This window comes from Megalopta genalis, chromosome 11, assembly GCF_051020955.1.
Source record: "Megalopta genalis isolate 19385.01 chromosome 11, iyMegGena1_principal, whole genome shotgun sequence".
Taxonomy (NCBI): Eukaryota; Metazoa; Arthropoda; class Insecta; order Hymenoptera; family Halictidae; genus Megalopta; species Megalopta genalis.
Window position 1 is genome coordinate 6243820 of NC_135023.1, and position 18642 is coordinate 6262461.

The 18642-nt window shown below is 47.2% G+C and overlaps 2 protein-coding genes across 3 annotated transcripts in view; one reads left to right on the forward strand and one right to left on the reverse strand.

Moving 5' to 3' along the window:
- The window catches only part of LOC117226063 (uncharacterized), a 60584-nt gene that overhangs the window by 22790 nt on the left and 19152 nt on the right, over window positions 1–18642 (reverse strand). The gene's annotated exons all lie outside the window — the stretch shown is intronic.
- Window positions 1–18642, forward strand: part of LOC117226055 (extracellular serine/threonine protein CG31145) — a 118713-nt gene that overhangs the window by 7257 nt on the left and 92814 nt on the right. The window contains exon 3 of one of the 2 annotated variants that reach the window (XM_076525188.1): window positions 16534–16707. The exons of the other annotated variant lie outside the window; for it this stretch is intronic. The gene's annotated coding sequence lies outside the window, so the exon portion shown is untranslated. The remainder of the gene's footprint in view (window positions 1–16533; window positions 16708–18642) is intronic. 2 annotated transcript variants of the gene reach the window in all.

Genomic DNA, 18642 nt, shown 5'->3' on the forward strand with positions numbered 1-18642 from the left:
CGGAGTCACCGCTCGAGTGCAAAGGTTTAATAGCCAAAGTTTAGAGCCAGTTAAAGAAAAGATCGCGCTTACAATATTTAAGATAAACTTTCGAACGAAAGAGTCGAAGAACGCTCGGCGATAAAAAGAGTTTAACGGCCCGGAGATGGTGATCTGTGCGCGCGTTGTTTCGGGATTAAATAAATTGTATAAATGCGACGGCTAATAAAATAAAGCTTGATAGCCCGGTCGGGGTCGTAAACCGACCGAGGGCCGACGGGGTTAGAATTCGCATGGAATAATCAAATTCCTGTGTCACGCGCGCGACCCCCGTCCGCTGGTCCGCGTTCATCTTAATATACGGTGGTCGTGGGTGGCCGGATAAAGGCCAATCGAGAGGATACGTGTCTTCCACGCTCGAAAGTGAGACATATTGCTACTTAGGCACGAATGTAATCGAGCCGTGAGCACAAGCGAGACTGATGCAATCAGGCAAAAGTCGTAAAGTTGGCGGACAACTTTTTCCAACGGGATCGCTGCGCTGCGCTGGCTGCGTACTCGAAACGCTTAATTGAACATTGTTCCTTCAACCATCCAATTAATTCTCACGATTATCTGTCGCTTGTAGCTTCCATTATACATCGGAATCGAATCAAGGAAGTACACTGCTCCCGTTCGCTCGATGATTTCTTTAGAACAGACGTTTTTCGCTCGAGCATTGCGTAATCGATCATAATTTTAAATAATCCGCAGCTGCGCAAGCATGCAGAGGCATTCGCTGTACGCAACATCCGTTTCTAATATCGTTGATTCGAAATTGCCGAGTTTTTGTTGTTTAATTGACCGCGATCTAACGGCATCGATTATGCCTAATGAAAATTGCATTGCCAATTAATCTCGAGGAAACGACATTCAAGAAACGGCGCGAGAGTCTCGTCGGGTCTTCAGGTGCTGAAAAACAATTTGATCGGATAACGAAATGGGACTGTCGTCGTTTCATCGAGGATATCTGGAGAGCCACGTGGAAATAATTTTTCGGCGAGAATTCGCGAATTCTCGCGATCGCTGAAACGTTTCGAAAAATGGAAGGGAAGTAAGATGATAAAAAGGTGTCGCGACGGCGGGGAGGAAGTTGCCTAATTAATTACGATCTAGAGTTATCGATTACCGAAGTTGTCGGTGGTTTTCCACGGAAAGCGAAAGAATCTTGCGGTGGAAGAAAATTTCAATATCGAAGCGAACGACGCTCGTCAGCCACGAAATTTCCCGGACGATCGACGAAACGGTTAGCCAGCGAACGAACTTGAACTATTCTCCTTATCGCGACGGGCCAAGTACTTTACTTTTTCCCCGGTTTTTCCTTTCGCCGAGTTTACCCGCGCATTTCGGCGCGGACCAGGTGTATTAAGGCTTTTCATCTCGATATTGGAAAACTTGCTCGAATAAATGAAGTTTTTCGCGAAACAAGAATCCTCTCGTCAAATTGCGACCGGCGAGAACGAGTTTCTTCCGCGAATTTCGCCCTCGTTCCGTCCCTTGCCCCCGTCCCAGTCGCCTAGATCAGGGGGATTCTTTGTTTCTCCGAGGACTGACTTCCTTAATCCGTTGCCCACCGATGCATCCGCCCTCCGCGTTCGTTCCGTCGGCTCTAGAAACGCGATCGACGCGCGCGATTGTAATTAACACGTCCGCTACCGGCGTCGTCGCGGTTCGTCGTACTTTACGCGAAAATCGTCAAATTAATTTTATACAGGCTGGTGTGTAACATCGCGTAGTATATGGTATAATAGGCGGGCAGTCACGGTGTCGGTCGCTAAATTGTTTTAATATTTTACAAACGGGATACGCTGTTTTTAATGAAACATTTTGGCAAGGAATTCCTGGCATCGAAAAACCGGCGGAAGCGAAACGTGTTGAACTCATACGGTGCATGTATTAAAAGCATAGATGGGCTGCGCCGAAAAAAAAAACAGCAGTATCTTTCGGTGAAATATCTTTCGCGAGAATAAAAAACAAAATCGATACCCATTCTAATGAAAACAACGGCGTCCGGCGCCACGGCAAAAATCGAAAGTAACAATGTCGGATGTAAATCTAAAATCGGCGCAATCGACGAATTAAATATTCGATAGCGGCGTGTTCGCGCCTCAAATATACGCGTGGCATCGACTGCGGGCCGTTTTTTACGAATAAATTCATTTAGTTGGTATCGCAGCGCGCGAAATAGTTTTTCCCCGGGTAAAAACGTGAAAAGGAAGGTTCTCATGGCGATAACCCGAGCACCTGGGGCTTGAATCTCTGGGAAAAAAACGCGGCAGGATAAGCATTAATCTCAGAATTCTTTCCGCGCGATCCGTTTCCCTGATTCGCTAATTTGTTACGCGTTTTAATTCCCGCGTCGCTGCCAGCGCCGAAATTCCACGGGATCCGCAATTTATGGGACGATAAACGCTTTAATATTCAACCTTATTCCTATTTCGAAGCCGGCTCGTTGCCGCTCGTTCCCGTTCGTTTTTCTATTTGGTATTTTGCGGAGCCGGAGCGTTTTGGGAGCGCGTATCGCGAACTGTACGTGAACTACATACGGAACTCGGTCTTATTAACATCCATCGGGGCCAGGTGGACGAGATAAGAGTTAATCGGCGAGACGTGGGCTTACCCCGGGCCGAAAGGAGACGCAACAACTCATCCGGAGAGGACCCGGGCATTGTCACGTAAAACGCTCGTCCATCTTCCTTCCTCGCTGGATATTTCTCGCGCACCCCGACTTTTCATGGGCTTCCCCTGTCCCGGAAATGCACCTTCGATTCATCGCACAGCGTTGCCCGCCCTTTAATTGTTTGTCTCTTCATTAAGGGATCCCGACCCGGTCCCCGGACTAACTTATCCCGTGGAATTAATTCGAGGAGCCGCGACAGGCAATTCAGCGAGAGGTGTGACGTTTCGAGGCACGGAAACATTTTTTTCTCTTAATTTTTGCAAGCTCGATCGGTCTAATAAAAATAAGGGAATAAAGAACGTGCTTCGGCGTGGTATTGAAATTAGTTCATCTTTGGAAATTAATTGGAACAAAATTGCACCAGATATTTAAATGGAAGTTTCGTCATTTTGTTAAGGGTACTTTGAACCAAGGAAAAATAATTTTCCAGAAATCGGTGAAAAAGTAATCCGTTCGAAAACTGTCGGAATAGCATCCATGAGAATCTTCTTCGAATAGCATCGAAATTAGCTCGTCTACCGTCTAAATTTTTAGCAAGGATACCTCATCAGATAATAGAATTAGAGTTCTACCATTTTGTTAAGAATAGTTCAAGCTACCGAAATCTATATTTCCTCCGCACCTCGTGCTCTACATTAAAATTCTCCGGACTCGAACGCTCCGAGAAGAGAGCGCGCGAAAGCAAGAAAAGAGAGAGGTGTCGCGAGGATAGAGAGGGGAATCGCGAGGAATTGGGTTGTTGAGGGATCTTTCCCGAAACGGACGATTGCGGGTTCCTTTTCATTCGTTTCCTATTAAATCCGGCCGCGCAATCTCGGTCTTCGGGTTGTCAGCCTTTGTTTCTCCCGTTGTCCGGTCGAGCCGTTCTCTCCGCGAGCCCCCGAACCCCGCTTGTTCGTCTTAATATTGGTCTGGTGGGCGGACAGGCCGGGACCTAATCAAAGGGATGCGCCGTTATCCCCGGGAAAACGGAGATATACACGCGGGCCGTCTCTTCCAAACCGTAATCGCTTGCCCGAGAATACGTGCTCTCGAGAATCGCCGAGCGCGATTTCCCTCGGAGTGCCAACGCGATAAATTTATTTCACTTGGCAGCGGGACAAGGAGAACCAACTCCTGCGATCGTCCCGTCCAGTTAACCCTTGACCTCTGGTTCCGTGGACCTCGGTGTCTCGGTTTTCTTCGAACGATTCGAGGAAGCGAACGCTTATTGTTCTCTCCGCGGTCATCGTAATTCATTACATTTACTCGAAACTCCGTCTCTGCTCCAATTTTTATCGAATTCGTCGAGCTTATCCGCACGAAGATCCCACGATTTTTCCTCTGCATTTTTCTCTCCAGGCATATCGCCTTTACATACTTGTTTCTCGAATGGAAAACGCAGGATCGAAGGGCTCCAAAATTTTTCCCGATTACTTGCCGCAACGACGAGAGAGATCATTTCTACGGTACTGGATTAACGTTCGAGTCCTGTGAAGGAGCGATCGCCTGGAGACGTTTAATTAAACGCGACAACGACGATCTGTTGTAATGTCGTCCTCGGATTGCATTAGCCCGGAATCAGGCTCGTAAATTCGAAGCCGTTGCGCCGCGTCGCGCCGCGCCGTGCTGCACCGCGCCGAAGCCGCGCCGCGGGTAAAAACAACGGCCGGCCCGGCAGCAGATAATTAGAGAAGTATTCCGAAAGCGCGGGACTTAATTTAATTTAGCGGGATCCGAGCGATTTGGTCGATGCGAGAGCCGGTTATGAAATATGTTGCAACGGGGCCGGCCCAGGTATTTCTGTACTATTCGAGGGACGCGGGTGCAGCAGCCGCCGCTGCGCCCGGAATGATGCTCCTGTCGCGTCGCGTCGCCTCGCGCCGAGTCGGCCGGATTTAAACGGAAATTATATTCTGCAATAATTAATCCATTCGACGCAACGTTTTATTGACCGACGGCTCTGTATTCTCGAGCACTTAATATGTAATATTTCGCGACTACGATTCGAAGAACGGGTCGCGTTCTATTCCGATGAACCGCGCGCGGTTTCGTTTAATTGCGTTCTGGGGAACTTAATGGATTTGTTTGTAAATTAATATAGCTGATACCGGGTCGCTAGAACGAGAGACAGAGACCCCCCCTGTAATCGCTTTAGAATCGTCGGTGTTTGCGGTAGCAGATAGCATTGCTCGAGAGATCTTGCCACCAAACCACGATTATAGACGAGAGAGAACGTCGCGGAATTTATCGCGTAAATATTAGCTGCGAATAACTCGTTTTATCTCGCCGGATATTTCTGCTTCTCCGAGCCGTGTATAACATGCAGATTGCGAACTGTCGCGCATATTTATTGCTAGTAAAAGAATTCACGATCTAGAAGACGTAGAAATTACAACGCGCGATTCCAGCTTCTCCGGACTCTTGAAAACACGCGTATCTGCATTTGTATGCGTTTGTATTCAATTTTCCGAGTTCGCGAACGATCGATTTAATAATACAAAAACGAAGTAAACGAAATTAATCTCGAAATCAATTGTATCGATCGTGTAGGATGAAGGAAACCGAATTTGACTGGGATGTTTAGAGAACGCGAAAGAATTAAAATACCATCCGCTGCGATAAATTTTAACTTTCCAGTTTCAGTTTCACGAATTAAATTGCTCCGAATTCTTGGGATGTTTAGGGCTTAATTTTCGGCACTAAACGCGTTTGTATTATGAACGCGGCACGAGAGGAAATAACGGCTCGAAGCGGGAGCAGCGTTACTGGATTCCGGTTGTTTGATCCGGTGTCGTTTATCTTATCGAGATGTTAACTGAATGATGCTCGGAGATGTCCCGCAAGAGTGTTGGGCGCCAATAAAATTCTGCGTGATCGTCGATCGACCGCGTTTTATCGGCGCCTTTTATCAGCCGGCTCGGCTCTGCTCCGCTCCGCTCCGCTCGGCTTGGCTCGGTTCGGTCGGCGCAAGAAACTCGTTACCTTTTTCTCGATTACCTTTCACTTCGTCGCCGTCCGTCAGATCGGAAAATCTCGTTCGCCGGCGCGAAACTGTCGCGGAAACCTGTAACCTCGTTGCTGGGTGGCACGAGAGCGAGGGAAACGTTTCAGCAGCTGATACCGTCTGACAGATAAGAAATTTTTCGAAGCTTGTCCTCGCGGGAACGAACTTGCGAGGGATCCGCGAAACTTCTCTGTATCCGTCGCAAAAAATTCACCATCGAATCGTACCAGCCGTGCTGCACACCTTTTACTTAACGCTAAAAACCCACCGCGCCAATTGAAAATACTCTGTAATTTGTAATCGTTAGAATTGCGGAGACTGTTGCGTAAGAGATGTTTGTATTGGTTCTTTTTTAACGCTCGCAAGATAGCGGCTGCGCCAATTTTAACCTGGACTAGTTAAATCGTTCGCTTAATTACACGATCTTCGGTGGTAAGTCTGTAAGAAATATCTATGGAAATGTGCTTTTATAAATAGCCGAATACAGCTCGGTTGTGAAAATCATTAACTCGCCGTTCGTGGATTAATCGAAGCAATTTTTCTGAGAGAAATAACGACAGATTAAAATACACATTATTCAGTCTTGTTACTCAGCCTTGTCGTAGCAAGGCACGTCAATCATTCTTAGTGGCCGTTAGCTTTATTGCTAAGATTAGAAGGAATTACTTTATCCGGTATTACACAGTTTTACTTCCTTTTAATTTTAATTGTCTCGTATTTTATTCTGCTGATTTATAGCTGTCCGAAGACTGAATATTTTACTCGCTCGTTTTACGCCGTTAACCGCGTAACTTTCGGGCTGCTCGTGCTTACATATCGGCAAAAGTGTGTCACGTTAAAGATTGAGGATCAAGGCAAAAATACCGGGCTCATAAAATCTGCATCGAGTCGATGTCACAGAAGCTTTTTTACCGAATCTTTTTCTCGGAAACGTTCGCCGGTCTCCTTTTTGCTAAAAGGCAGCCTTCACCGGAAGCATAAACGGAATATTGTCAGCGTCGACGCGGACCACGATCGACTTTGTCCGGCCGAGTCCGTTTTAACGAGTTTTCGAACAGCTTTGTCGTTCACACTGTAGTATAATTAATCGCTCTATATGCGAGCCGTGGTAAGATTGTCGCATCGGTTGTCACTTTTCATTCACATTGTCGGCGAGCCGGGGAGACGTCGACCGTGATGGCTCCCAAACGAACTAATTACAGCTTGCGGGCACGATTCGAAAAATCCCGATTTCTCTGATGCTTGAAAAATTCCATTTGTCGGCTCGTAAAATGGAAAATGCAACGAAAACCGTATCGTAACGTTTGATCGAGGACACGTGCGTGCACAGCGACGGTGCTTTTAATTAATTCCAATTAGCTTAACTTTTGTATCGTCGAGTGGGAGCCGCGCGTTACCGAACCGTGAATCTTTTTGTCATTTCATACGGCCACGGTGTATTGTTTTACAGGAATTCTAATGACGGATAATTAGGAGGAAGTGAAACGGTCCGTCGACTCGCGGTCCGTCGATTTTCTTTTATTATTTTTCGAGCGACAAGCGTCCGTCACGGTTCGATTAAATAATTCTTCGCGAACGAAGGTTCGCTCGTTAAACAAACGTTCTCGAAACGATACCGGCGAATCGGTCGAGGGGCAGACCGCGTCTTGGCGGACCGGTCGCAAATTACTTGTTATCTGCACGCGAGAAAAGTCAGGGGCTCGAGAAATATTGACCGGAAGTGGCAGTCGAACGGCGAACGCCGTCGGGAACCTTATTTTTCTCAAGATGGATGCCTGCTGTATCCTCTAATCTCGTTCCTTGTCCCGTTTCTCAGCGTTGACACTGATAGAAAATCGAAGAGCCGCATAACGTTTCTGTGAATTATGTAAGTGCATACACCGTCGCCACGAAACGCGGCCGCTAAATCATTACCACTCTTCGTCCACACATTTTCCTGCAAACCGCAAAAACCAGGTCGTTCGCGATATTCTTCTTCATCTCCGCCGAAATCGTCGTGCCAAAATCTTCGTCCATTCCTCGCATCGAAGACAGATCAAAATTCTCGTTGAAGTTTCTCCAAGAAAATGTTCGACCACTCGGAAACTCGAAAATACATTTTCTCTTCGATCGAACGATTTTTTACAATTTTTTCCGAAACGGGTTTACCACCTTTTCGGAGACACCTTTTTTTCTGCTATCAACGTCGTCGACGGATTGCGGGAGTATCGTACTTCGGCAGCGAGAAGAAAGTAATTAAGTAATGCTTTCGTCACAGTTGAGGTGGCAACGAGATTACGTCGGGTTACGTTGCAGAATAAACAGTTGCCTATCCGGTCATGGTGGCTGGTATTTCGTTCCACCCTACCCTAACCGACCTTTTTACCGTACAAAATAACGAAATCATTGCAATTTGTTTTAACATACCTGTACAAATTGAGTGTACAATGTACAAATCGATTCATCTTTGTGTTCCCTTTAAAAAATGTTTAACATGCTCAGGGTCGAAAATGAATCAGTTTGGAAATTATGATTTTTGTCCCGAACGCTCGTAAGATCGCGTCAGTGTGTGCCGTGCTGTTTTCAGTTTCGAGGCGTGTTGCACTCGCGAAATAGACGGTTCGGATCGCGAAATCATACGTTCCGAGTCATCCTCGACCGGACTGCGACCGCGTCCATTAGTCACGCAATAGATTATGCCACGTAAATGATGCATCGTGCTTGGCACTTCTCTCGCAAATATTCTCCGAGAACATAAACGTTATCTTGTTGACATCATTAGGAGTACGATAGCATTCCAGTTTTCTGATCGTGCCGGCCATATTTATCGCTCTTAGATAACGTCCTTCTTCTCTCTGAATACGCTTAATTCATTTGTCTCGACGTTTCTCGGCTATTCTCTCGAAAACAATAAAATCCACCGCGATTTGCACTTGCAGATATATTCGCGTTGACCTTGACACGTTGATTGGTCGATCCGTCTCGTCTATTAAAAATAACTAGACCGTATTTATCACCACTGGACCGCGGAGCTTTATGCAAAATAAACACGTTCTGCATCGATTGCAGACGCCATCTTTTTTGGTTATTTTGCTATTGTTATTATTACTATCGTTCAGTTACTATCGTTCTCCTAACGATTTCAATGCATCTGGAAAAATACAGAAGCGTTAAATTGTTCCGAAACTTCTGTTGTTTTGCAGATTAGGCTCATTATAAATCTATGATAGAATGTATGAGATAGAATATCTCCAAATCATGTTTTTTCTTCAAATGTCTCAGTGTCGAATTGGAACAGCGAAAATGTACATATGTTAAATATTTTCCAGCGTTTATCGTGACCGTTTAAGATGAAATCTTGAATGAAACTTGTAACGGAGTACAAATTCGTACTAATAATAGAACTCGCATTATTGCAATAATTTGCGAGACACCCACCGTTTTTCCCTCGAGCCATAGAATTGGCGGAGACCGATCCGAAACGTGACTAATTCCATTCCCACGGAACGCATTCGACGAACCGGATAAAGGCAGCTGGCTCTCCGCCGAAATCCCAAGGTTCGCCGATTTTTCCGACTTTATTCGAGCCTGCGGCCTCTTCTCGTGCTTCTTCTGTCCTCCCCTCTGTTTTCGTCCTCTCCGAACCGAGAGGGCCCTCCTGTTGACATCGAGTAAACTTTCTTGGCTCGATGCACCGTCTCTGAAAGCGATCGGGCAGCTCGATGCCGTGCAAATAAACGCCACGCGCTCGGCCCGCTCCGCTCCGCTCGGCTCGGCGCGGCGCGGCGCTGATCGGCGCGGCGGTCGAGCGTTATTAGTCGCCGGCGAATTTGAAAGTCGTCGATATTCCGGTGTCCCATCCCCTTTTCCCGGGCTAATGAAAGTCAGATTAACCGCGAAACGCGGCCTTTCCTCGCCGAGCTGTTTACCTTCCGACTCCTCCCCTAACACCCTCGATTTTTATTGATTTTTCTGGGAGATCGATCAACAGACACGGGGTCCTTTGATTCCACGGCTTCAGGCTATATTCTCTGCCTTTCTGGCCGCTGTTAGATTGGAATAGCTGCGGCGATTATTGTCGGGGCAGGTTCGATGAAATTTTTAGCATGTGTATAAGTCGGCCGAGATCTACGACACGTATTTTTTCAATTTTCGTTATAGGCTCGGATGAAAAGATTCAAAAAATGGAACAATCGTTTCGATACGGACGGGGTATTTTAGTCGTTGTACAGAAAGCCGGTGCCTCTAGCATCTCCAACGAATGCAAGTCGTTTAGTCCAGCTTTAAGAAAGTTATCGCGTTTTAAAATCGAATTGTATTAGGATGAAGAAATTTTCATCGTTCTAGTTGCGAAGAGAACCCAAAAAGATGTTAAGTAAAAGTGGTAAGACGAAACGCTCTCTCTTGTACAACTATTTAGAAAGAGGATCGAGCAGATGTTCGAGACTTTCTCACGTCGCCCACGAAAAAGTATTCAAATTAGAGATTCGCTATCCCGTCGATCTCACTTCGAAAATCCTTGGCTTCATGCAACCAGGTCACTTTTCCCATACGATTGAGCCAGAAGAACAGCCCCGGAACGCGTCCGACAGGAATCTAATCGAACTTCTGATCTTGGCTACGATAATCGAATAATTGTGAAGTCACGCCGACGACCAGCGAATTAGACGAGCGCGTGCCGTCCGATTGTTCGTTCCTGGGAGAATCGGTAATTGGCGTGGGCGCGTTTAACGCTAAACGTATCACCGCCGGTCGAACGACCGGTTTTATATTTTCGGTTTCATAATTATCGGAAGTCGTAAAGCTGTTTCCATTAAAAATTGTCGAATACGTTTCTTTACTCGGGCGCGCGCTGTTATAAAAATTGTGAAACGTTGGGATCAATTTTATCTGGTGGTTCTTGCGAGGTTAAATTTTTGTTAGTCGTTTTTAGACCTCGGTCGGATTAGCGTTGATATAAAAGGGCTGCGGTGGAATACGCGATCGATCGCGGATCGTTTAAACGGGTCGTTGTGTCTCGTGGATCTATATAGTCGATCGCTGGCGCTACCGGTCGTAAAGTATCCGATTGGTTCGGTATATAGATGGGGAAACGAATCCCGCAGCGACTTCTCTGATCACCTGTAAAGTCGTCGACAGAATTCCACGCGCCTCGGGAACGTTGACCGCGGGATCCCACTGTTTTCGTGTTGTGCAACCTGCAGTCGGTTTCACTTCATCCCAAACTCGTCGAGGGAAATCCGAGGCCCCGAGACGGGGCGACGCGAGTTACGTTTATAACCCGAATCACTTTTTAAAAACCCCTTGTTGGACGATCGTTCTATCTTCTGGATCTCAAACCAGTGTTGCGAGATCTTTCGTTTTTTAGTAGCATCCACGTGGAAATTAAAATTCGGTGCATGCACCGTGGATGTCCTGGCACCGTTTCGCTAACGACGATGACGTTGAAAAACGTTGAAGCATTGAAATTTACTCGAATTATGTTCCCGGCAATCTTGGTCCCGCGATAGAACATGGAAAACACGAAAAATAACTCGCCTAAAATGCGATCGAAAGTCGGCCCGTTTATAAAAATAGAGATTGAATTTGCACGCTGTCCGAAAGCTTTCCGATCGATGCACCGTTTCAACGAGAAATATAATACGCAAATGGACGCTTGAACTCTTATACAATCGGGGTTAATGCGTGTCCGCGTAAAAAAACGGTGAACCGACAATCATAAAACAATAGAGACCGGTCTGTTTTATTCTATTTTCTGCCTGTAGGCTGTGATTACCGGCGGCGATCAAATCTCTTTCTAAGCTCTCGGGTGTTGGGCACGTGACTTACGGCTTTCTACGTTCGCAGAAGTATCGTTTTCTTGACTATGGAAAGTCTTTTCTCGGCTATCGTAACAAGTATTCAAATTTCACACGTTCACGTTCCCACGAACCGTGGCACGGAGTGAACTAGAAAAGATGCTGCTAGCCAGGACACCGGGTCATTTCTACGCGGAGGAAAACTCCGTTGAACGGGTTAGAATGGAATCTGTGTGGACGACGCCTCGTTTCCGATCGAATCGAATTCGAATATTCCGCCGGACACTCGACTGTCTGTCTGTCCGCGTGCCGCACCGTTTCTATTTCGAGTCTGACACACTTTTCTTTTTCAGAAACGCGGCAGAAAATCCTATTACGTTTTTTCCGCTTGAGATCGCACGGGCTTGCCGCCGATTCGCGGATACTTTACCTCGGTCGTGCCTTATTTATTCAAGAATCAACTCGCGAACTTCATTATCGATTCCGCAGCGCCGTTTTTTCTTTTATTCCGCGACGCGCGTTCTTCTCTCGAGCTCTTTGCGCTGCGCCGTGGTAATCGGAAACTTCCGGTGCGATTTTACACCGCCTTCTGTCGCGATCGCAGGCTGCGATATTAATCGAAATGTCGGTAAGCGACACGTGGTTGTCCGCTCGGTTTCATTGAACCGATTCAGCTTGCTGTAATCGTACGCCCGGAGTCGTTTTACCGTCTCTGGTTCGCTAGTTCGGAGTGTTTTCTGGCGACCTGAACGTCCGCTGATCTTACGAGAACTTGCGATCAAGGCGACTAATTGCTCGAAACAAGCTTTGTAGATGTCGAGGAAATTCCTGGGACCCGGCGAGAAAGAGAGAGAGAGAGAGAGAGAGAGAGAGAGAGAGAGAGAGAGAGAGATTCCAGCCAGCTCTCTCGACGTATAATTTCGTCGGAAATTACTTTTATCCGGCGCGTTTGCGGTGTCGTTGATCAGGATGAGATGGAATTAAATTCTTAGAACGGTGTGCGCGTCGTTGTCGAGGCGTGGGCGTGGATTCTTCTTGGTACATTAGTCGGAGGATTTCCCTCCACCTCGGTCGCAATCCTCGAAACGAAATATTGATCTCAACGTTAATTCTTCGAAGCTTGGACGAGCTCTATCGCCCGCGCGTTCTTTCAAAAATTTGATTCACTCGATCCTTTGCGGTCGGAAAACCCGAACAACGTCGCTGAAATGATCTTTATCGTTCGCTCGACGATTTTACGCGCTGTCGACTTCTTCACCGACTACTCTCTCTCTCGCTGAAGCAGAGTTGCACGTTATTCGGATTCTTTCGAAGAAATATTTGTCTAGGATAATTGTCCGAACGAATTCCTTTCGTCGAATATTTCATACGAATAATTTTTAACGACATCTTAAACCCAATGTAAACTTTTGCTTAATAAGTTCGCAACAACATCGTGTACCCAATTAATGCAGCACTGTCGGTGGAGTGCCGGGACAAAATTTGATTGGAATCGCACGAGTGGTTCTCGCGAAAATAGGTCGCGAAGGCAATTTTTCATTCGAGCCCGATCGTGTCCTTAAATCATTTAGCAGCGTTTAATCGGTAAGTTGCGGCTCGGTAATTAATCGATGATGGACACGTTGACCGTGAAAAGCTGATCCCCGAGTCAATTTTTTTTTCCGGCGGCGTCTAATTAGGTTCGGCGGACTGGAGTTTAATTGCAACAGACGTAATCGCTGGGAAGAAGTTTCGCCGTGCTCCGGGAAGAAAGCCAATTTCAAGTGAACTTTTATCGGAACGATAATCCCTTGCGATGACTTTCTCGCGATCGGAGTCTCGTGAAATTTTTACGTTCCCCTTGGCGCGGCGCAGCCACCGGGGCCGTTGACATTTTCGCGGCGTTCCCGTCACCGATTTTACGCGATCCGCTTCTCGAGCCCGTTCCCCGCAACTTTCCTCCGACTTTCAGCTTTTAAGCTCGTTCGTTATGCTTTCTTTATCTTCGGCCGACCGCGCCGGCAAGAGAATTTCCGTTTTAGGTCTTCCGATATAATCATCTGCCCTTTCTTCGGTCATTTTTGCAAACGAAATCATTCTTCTCGGTCTAAAGCTCGAGCTTCTAGTACAATTTCTTCGAACATTTATGGGAGCCACCAAGTCGATATTAATGTTTGGCTTTACTGCCGTTTCATTACAAATCGAGATTGGCAATTTTTCTTTAATGCTTGGATCTTCGTCCTCGATTCCATCATTTTCTTCCTTTTTCTTGGTCATCTTCCCAGAGAGAGGAGGTCTTTCTCCTCGTTCTAAACGAATCGGAGAATATCGATACATCGATTACAGATGATTGAATTTTCTTCGTTCAAACACGCGTTTCAATAGAAATAGCAAGATGATATTTCATTGAATTCGGTCTTGTAATATTTACGAAGCGACGCGTGTCGAGCATTATTTAGCGTTCGATGTTACGATTATTAGAGGAAGACAACAATTTCTAATCGGTTCCCGATTCTTGCAATCGATGCGGATCGTTTCTGTTCTGCGAAACGACCGCTTTCACGTTCTGTATTTTAAAACTGCCGGAGAGTCTAAATGAAATTCGGTCCTATCATTTTTACAGAGCGACGCGCGCGAGTCATTTGAATGCTGGGTAGGTTTAGCGTTAAAATAGCAATGAATTCTGAAATTGTCGGAGCAGTTGAAATATCCGATGGTAGAAAAGGCTTGCCCTTGAATCATCGACAAGAGTATTAATCGAAGCGGACGTGTCACCGGGGAAAATCGATATCCGTATCGAGCCGAGGGTTTAATCGCGGCTGCAGCGCGAATGCGTGAAACGAGAATTACGGCGGACGATAAATCGCGTTCCCGAACAAAAGGAAAAAAAACAAAAGAGGGAGAGAGATAGTGGAAGAGGGCGAAAGAGAGCGAGAGAGAGAGAGAGAGAGAGAGAGAGAGAGAGAGAGAGAGAGAGAGAGAAGCTATGGCTTATAACGTCGCGTTGCGTCGGCTGGAAAACGATGCTGCAAAGGTGGCGCTCGGGCGCGATTGTTTAATCAATGGAACGTAATGGAAAGATAGTGCAAATAATTTAACATCCGGAGCGACGGGACACGACGCGACCGGCGAGATTATACGGACTTGATCTCCCCGTTTCACGCGCCCGAATATTAATCACCGGCGAAAATATTTGCCTGTAAATTTGCCGCGTTACTTGCGCCCTATTAATTTCTGATTAATCGGGCCGTCTGCCAGCGACGATTCCTCGTTGCTAGTTGCTCGTTCCCCGTTGCTCGTTACACGTTGGTTGGTTGGCTGGCGCGAATTTAAGACGGCCATCGTTTTAATATCGAACGCCACCGGGATTTCGATGAATTAATATCTGTTCGGTAAACGTCGAATGCGACGCTGCCAGTAATTATCGCCGAAAGCTGCACCTGGGACGTTGATTAACTTTCGCCGCATCAGCCGCTCTTATTTCGCCTCGATCGCTATTCGATCTCTAGTCGTATGCTCTTCTTTCATTCGCTCGGATACGATGTTCATTCTCTATTTGCGTGCTCTTCGCCTTCTGCTCGCGTGCTCTTCGCTCTTCGGTTAAATGCTCATCGCACTTCGCTCGAACATGCTTCAATTTCTACTCGCATGGCCTTTCTTTTCCGCCTATCGCACACCATCGTTCGCATACCCGCTCCGTTTACACGCGATTCGCCTACCTGGGGCTTTCTGTGGAACGTGTTCTAAGGTCCGCGTGTATCAACCGAATGATAATCGCGTCCTGCCGGACGGCGAGTTGATTAACGATCGGATCCTGGATCCCGATGAAGCCGCGAAGCTATAGCGGCGAGACCTTGTAATATTTCTCTGGAGAGGACACTGTTTGCGCCAGAAAGCCTCGGCTATCAGAACCTCGCGACTCGGAGATCCTCTATCCACACGTGCACACACACCGGCGCTGATTTACGGGCCACCGTAGCGCCGACAACGCGCCGGTGCGATCACTCGTTATCGCCTGTCTGGGAACGGTTTCTGTTTCGCCATATTTCTTGGCAGTTAGCGACCAAGGACACGGATAATCTTCCTTCGGGTAATGTTCCGTCGAAAATGCACTGCGCTCGTAATGCACCGCGCCGGGATACGTATCGCGGCAATAAACGCTCGCGACCGTCTACCGGCTGCCTCTCTAGGAACTTATCTTTAACGGCTGCTTTATCGAAAACCATATTTCAGCCGAGTATTGATCATTCATTCGGCCGGCTTATTGATAACCGAGACGGTATCGCCGATCTCGCTCGTCTCATGGCCGTGGCTCTCCTTCGCACCTGACTGGCTCGCGATGCACTTGCACTCGGCGTTTTCGTGTTGCGTCTGCACCTTCGTTCCTCGGCTATCTCGCTGTTAGCGGCTCTCCACAGAAATTATTCCGAGACTGGACGCGTATGCAGTCCTGGCGAAATATGCGCCTGGACAGCTTTCCATGGTAAATCCATCGAGGAGACCGTACGTTTCTTCGAGGATATAACTTCCCTGGGATATTCGAATAGACGCGTTTTTGAAAACTGCGTCGCGACGATCTCGAATGTTATCGCGTATATCATTTTCCCGGAGCAGAGATTTAGCGGGAAGGAACCGAACTGCAACGGATCTGATCGATGGCGGTAATTTGGTTGGCGCGAAAATAGCAGCGGCGCGGGTGCGATCGCGATTTTTCAGCATCGCGCAGTCATTCTTTCCATTTCTCACCGGGATCCGATCGATGCGACATGATCGCCGAGGTGTCCCCTGCGTTTTCATTTTAATTCGGCGTCGGTTCCGCGCATTTTTCATCGCGCGGGTCGCGTTTGTTTCTGCATATTTCATCGATCCCTCGAATTCCCGCAAATTCTCCCGTCCCACCCCGTCCCGTCCCATCCGGTCGGAACGACCGCACTTCCGCGTGGAAACTCGTGTTATCGATCTATCGACACCTGCCGCGGGTCGAATCGAATTAAACGGCGCCCGATCGTTTTAATCCCCGCGACCGTGTTTAATTATTAACGAGATGTAGTCGTCGGCGACGCTGACCACGAGCCTCTCTTGACATTTTTCAGATCCGAGGGAAAGATTGAGTGAAGATGATTCTCTACTAACAGAGTGTGGAAATTAACCGAGTGTTGAAGCGAGAGCCGCATTAACGTGTTATTAACGTCATGTAACGATCGTCGCGAAAGTAATCATGGAGGAGTTCTGCTGCTCGACTTGGAGCGATCCAGGAGCCACCCGGGGTAAGTAGATAATCACGTTTTCAAGCTGTTCTGTCGCCTTTCGATTCCTCGTTAACCGCATGTACGACGAGATTTGTAATCTTTCACTTTGGAAATATCACAGTGGGGCCACACTTGTCGGAACCACTCGTGAAGTAATCGAGTAGCAATTCAGATCGTGAGGATAGATTTACGAGTTATTTGCTCGATGTACAGTATAACATGACTGTGTATGTTATTTCCGGCACATATTACAATAACGCTGGTTCAAAACCAGAATAAGCGTCCAATTGTTCCTTGAATTCCTCAAAATCGCCTTTTCCCGAAGGAATCGACGAGATACGAAAGTAAATGGCGCGTTGCAACGAGGCGAACCGCAAAGTCCAAGTGAAACGTAGTTGGACACAGCGTCGAGGTCGAAACGTAATCGAGTTGGCCATTGAACGCGGTTTAAATGAAAATCGAGTGGGAAATCGTGGCTGCGAAGCAAAGCTGCGTTAGTCATAGAATCGGGATCAATGTTAAACCGAATTAGGCGTCAAATCGACGTGGAATCGGCGCTGAATCGACGCCAAATTGGAAGTAATATCGGGATCGAATCGAAGCCAACAAACCTATTCTGCCGCTGTTGTAGAACCGACCAAAAATCGAAAGCGATTCGAACGGTGGCCGGATCGATAATACCTCTACATTTCTATTCCCAAATGCTTTCTACTACGTGATTACCAAAGCCACGGCGATACTGGAATTAATTACCGCTGAATCTACAATTCGGAGAGGTCCAGCGAAAATTTTTCGTTTCGCGATAAACGAATTGATAAAGACGTCGATTGGCAAAGATGTCTCGTGCTCTCGGAAAACAATTTGCATAGCAAATTGAGCGGTGGCTTTGACGGCCGCGCGCGGTTACAGCGTTAAACAACGCGGCAAACATTATCGCGACACGTTCTCGGACTGTGGCAACACTCGTGGAAGCACTTGCACCCATAGTTACGCTTCTCGCCCACGCTTGCCCCCGGACGGGCGGCCAGAACAGGTTCTTCGAATTCGTTCTGCGAAACAAATTAGCCGAGCGGAGAGTTACACGGCTGTAACAATGCGATATATCGCGCTCTGGTTACTCGTTTTTTTCCCATTGTCGAACGAGCTCGCCGGCCGTAAAGCAACCGGTCGCGACTAACGCTCCCCGCTTTCCTTCATCGGTCTGTCGCGTCGAGAGCGTTCGAGGCCCTCGTAGAATTTCATCTGGAAACCGCAGAACGGCGAGAGTTGTCGCTGTCGCATAGCGAGAACGAATCGCTGTCTCGTTTCCTTCGAAAGTTCCCATTGTCTCTCGATGGTCCGCGCCGCGGAGAGTCGTTCCTTTTTTTCCGATGGTAAACCGAGGCTCGTTTCCCGATGATCTTTAGCCGCGCCGATCGAAGAAGCCGTGATTAGGCTCGCGTCACAAGCCTGGGAAGAGAAAATGCCCACCGGCGCCATTATGTAAAGGAACTAGTTCCTTGTAACGATAACCTGGATTGGCAGTTAATTGACCGGGGATCATTACGCGTTTCTGGCACACGCGAATGTGTTACAGAAACCGGCGGCGACCCGATAAAGGTTAATCGCTCTTTTCGCGGGGTTTTAGGTAAATTAAATTTCTGTTCGCTTTTTACAGTCGAGTATCAACTTTGCGATTTTCGCGAGATCTTGCAATTTCTTTTGTTCGACGTAGACGCGTCGTCTACGCGAAGCGAAGAAAAGTGAAATTTCGGTCTCCGATAACGTTGCACAAGCTTCTACATCATGATCGAGGACAGGCAAATCATTTTTCAATCTCGTGTACGCTTAACTGAATTTCGCAAGTCCCGAGTAGGAAAAGTGTCGGTCGCTCGACAGTTTAATTATTAATAAATAAATGATACTTCGCTTGTGTATAAGATATTCGATCGTGTCTTGATACCAATCGAGGAC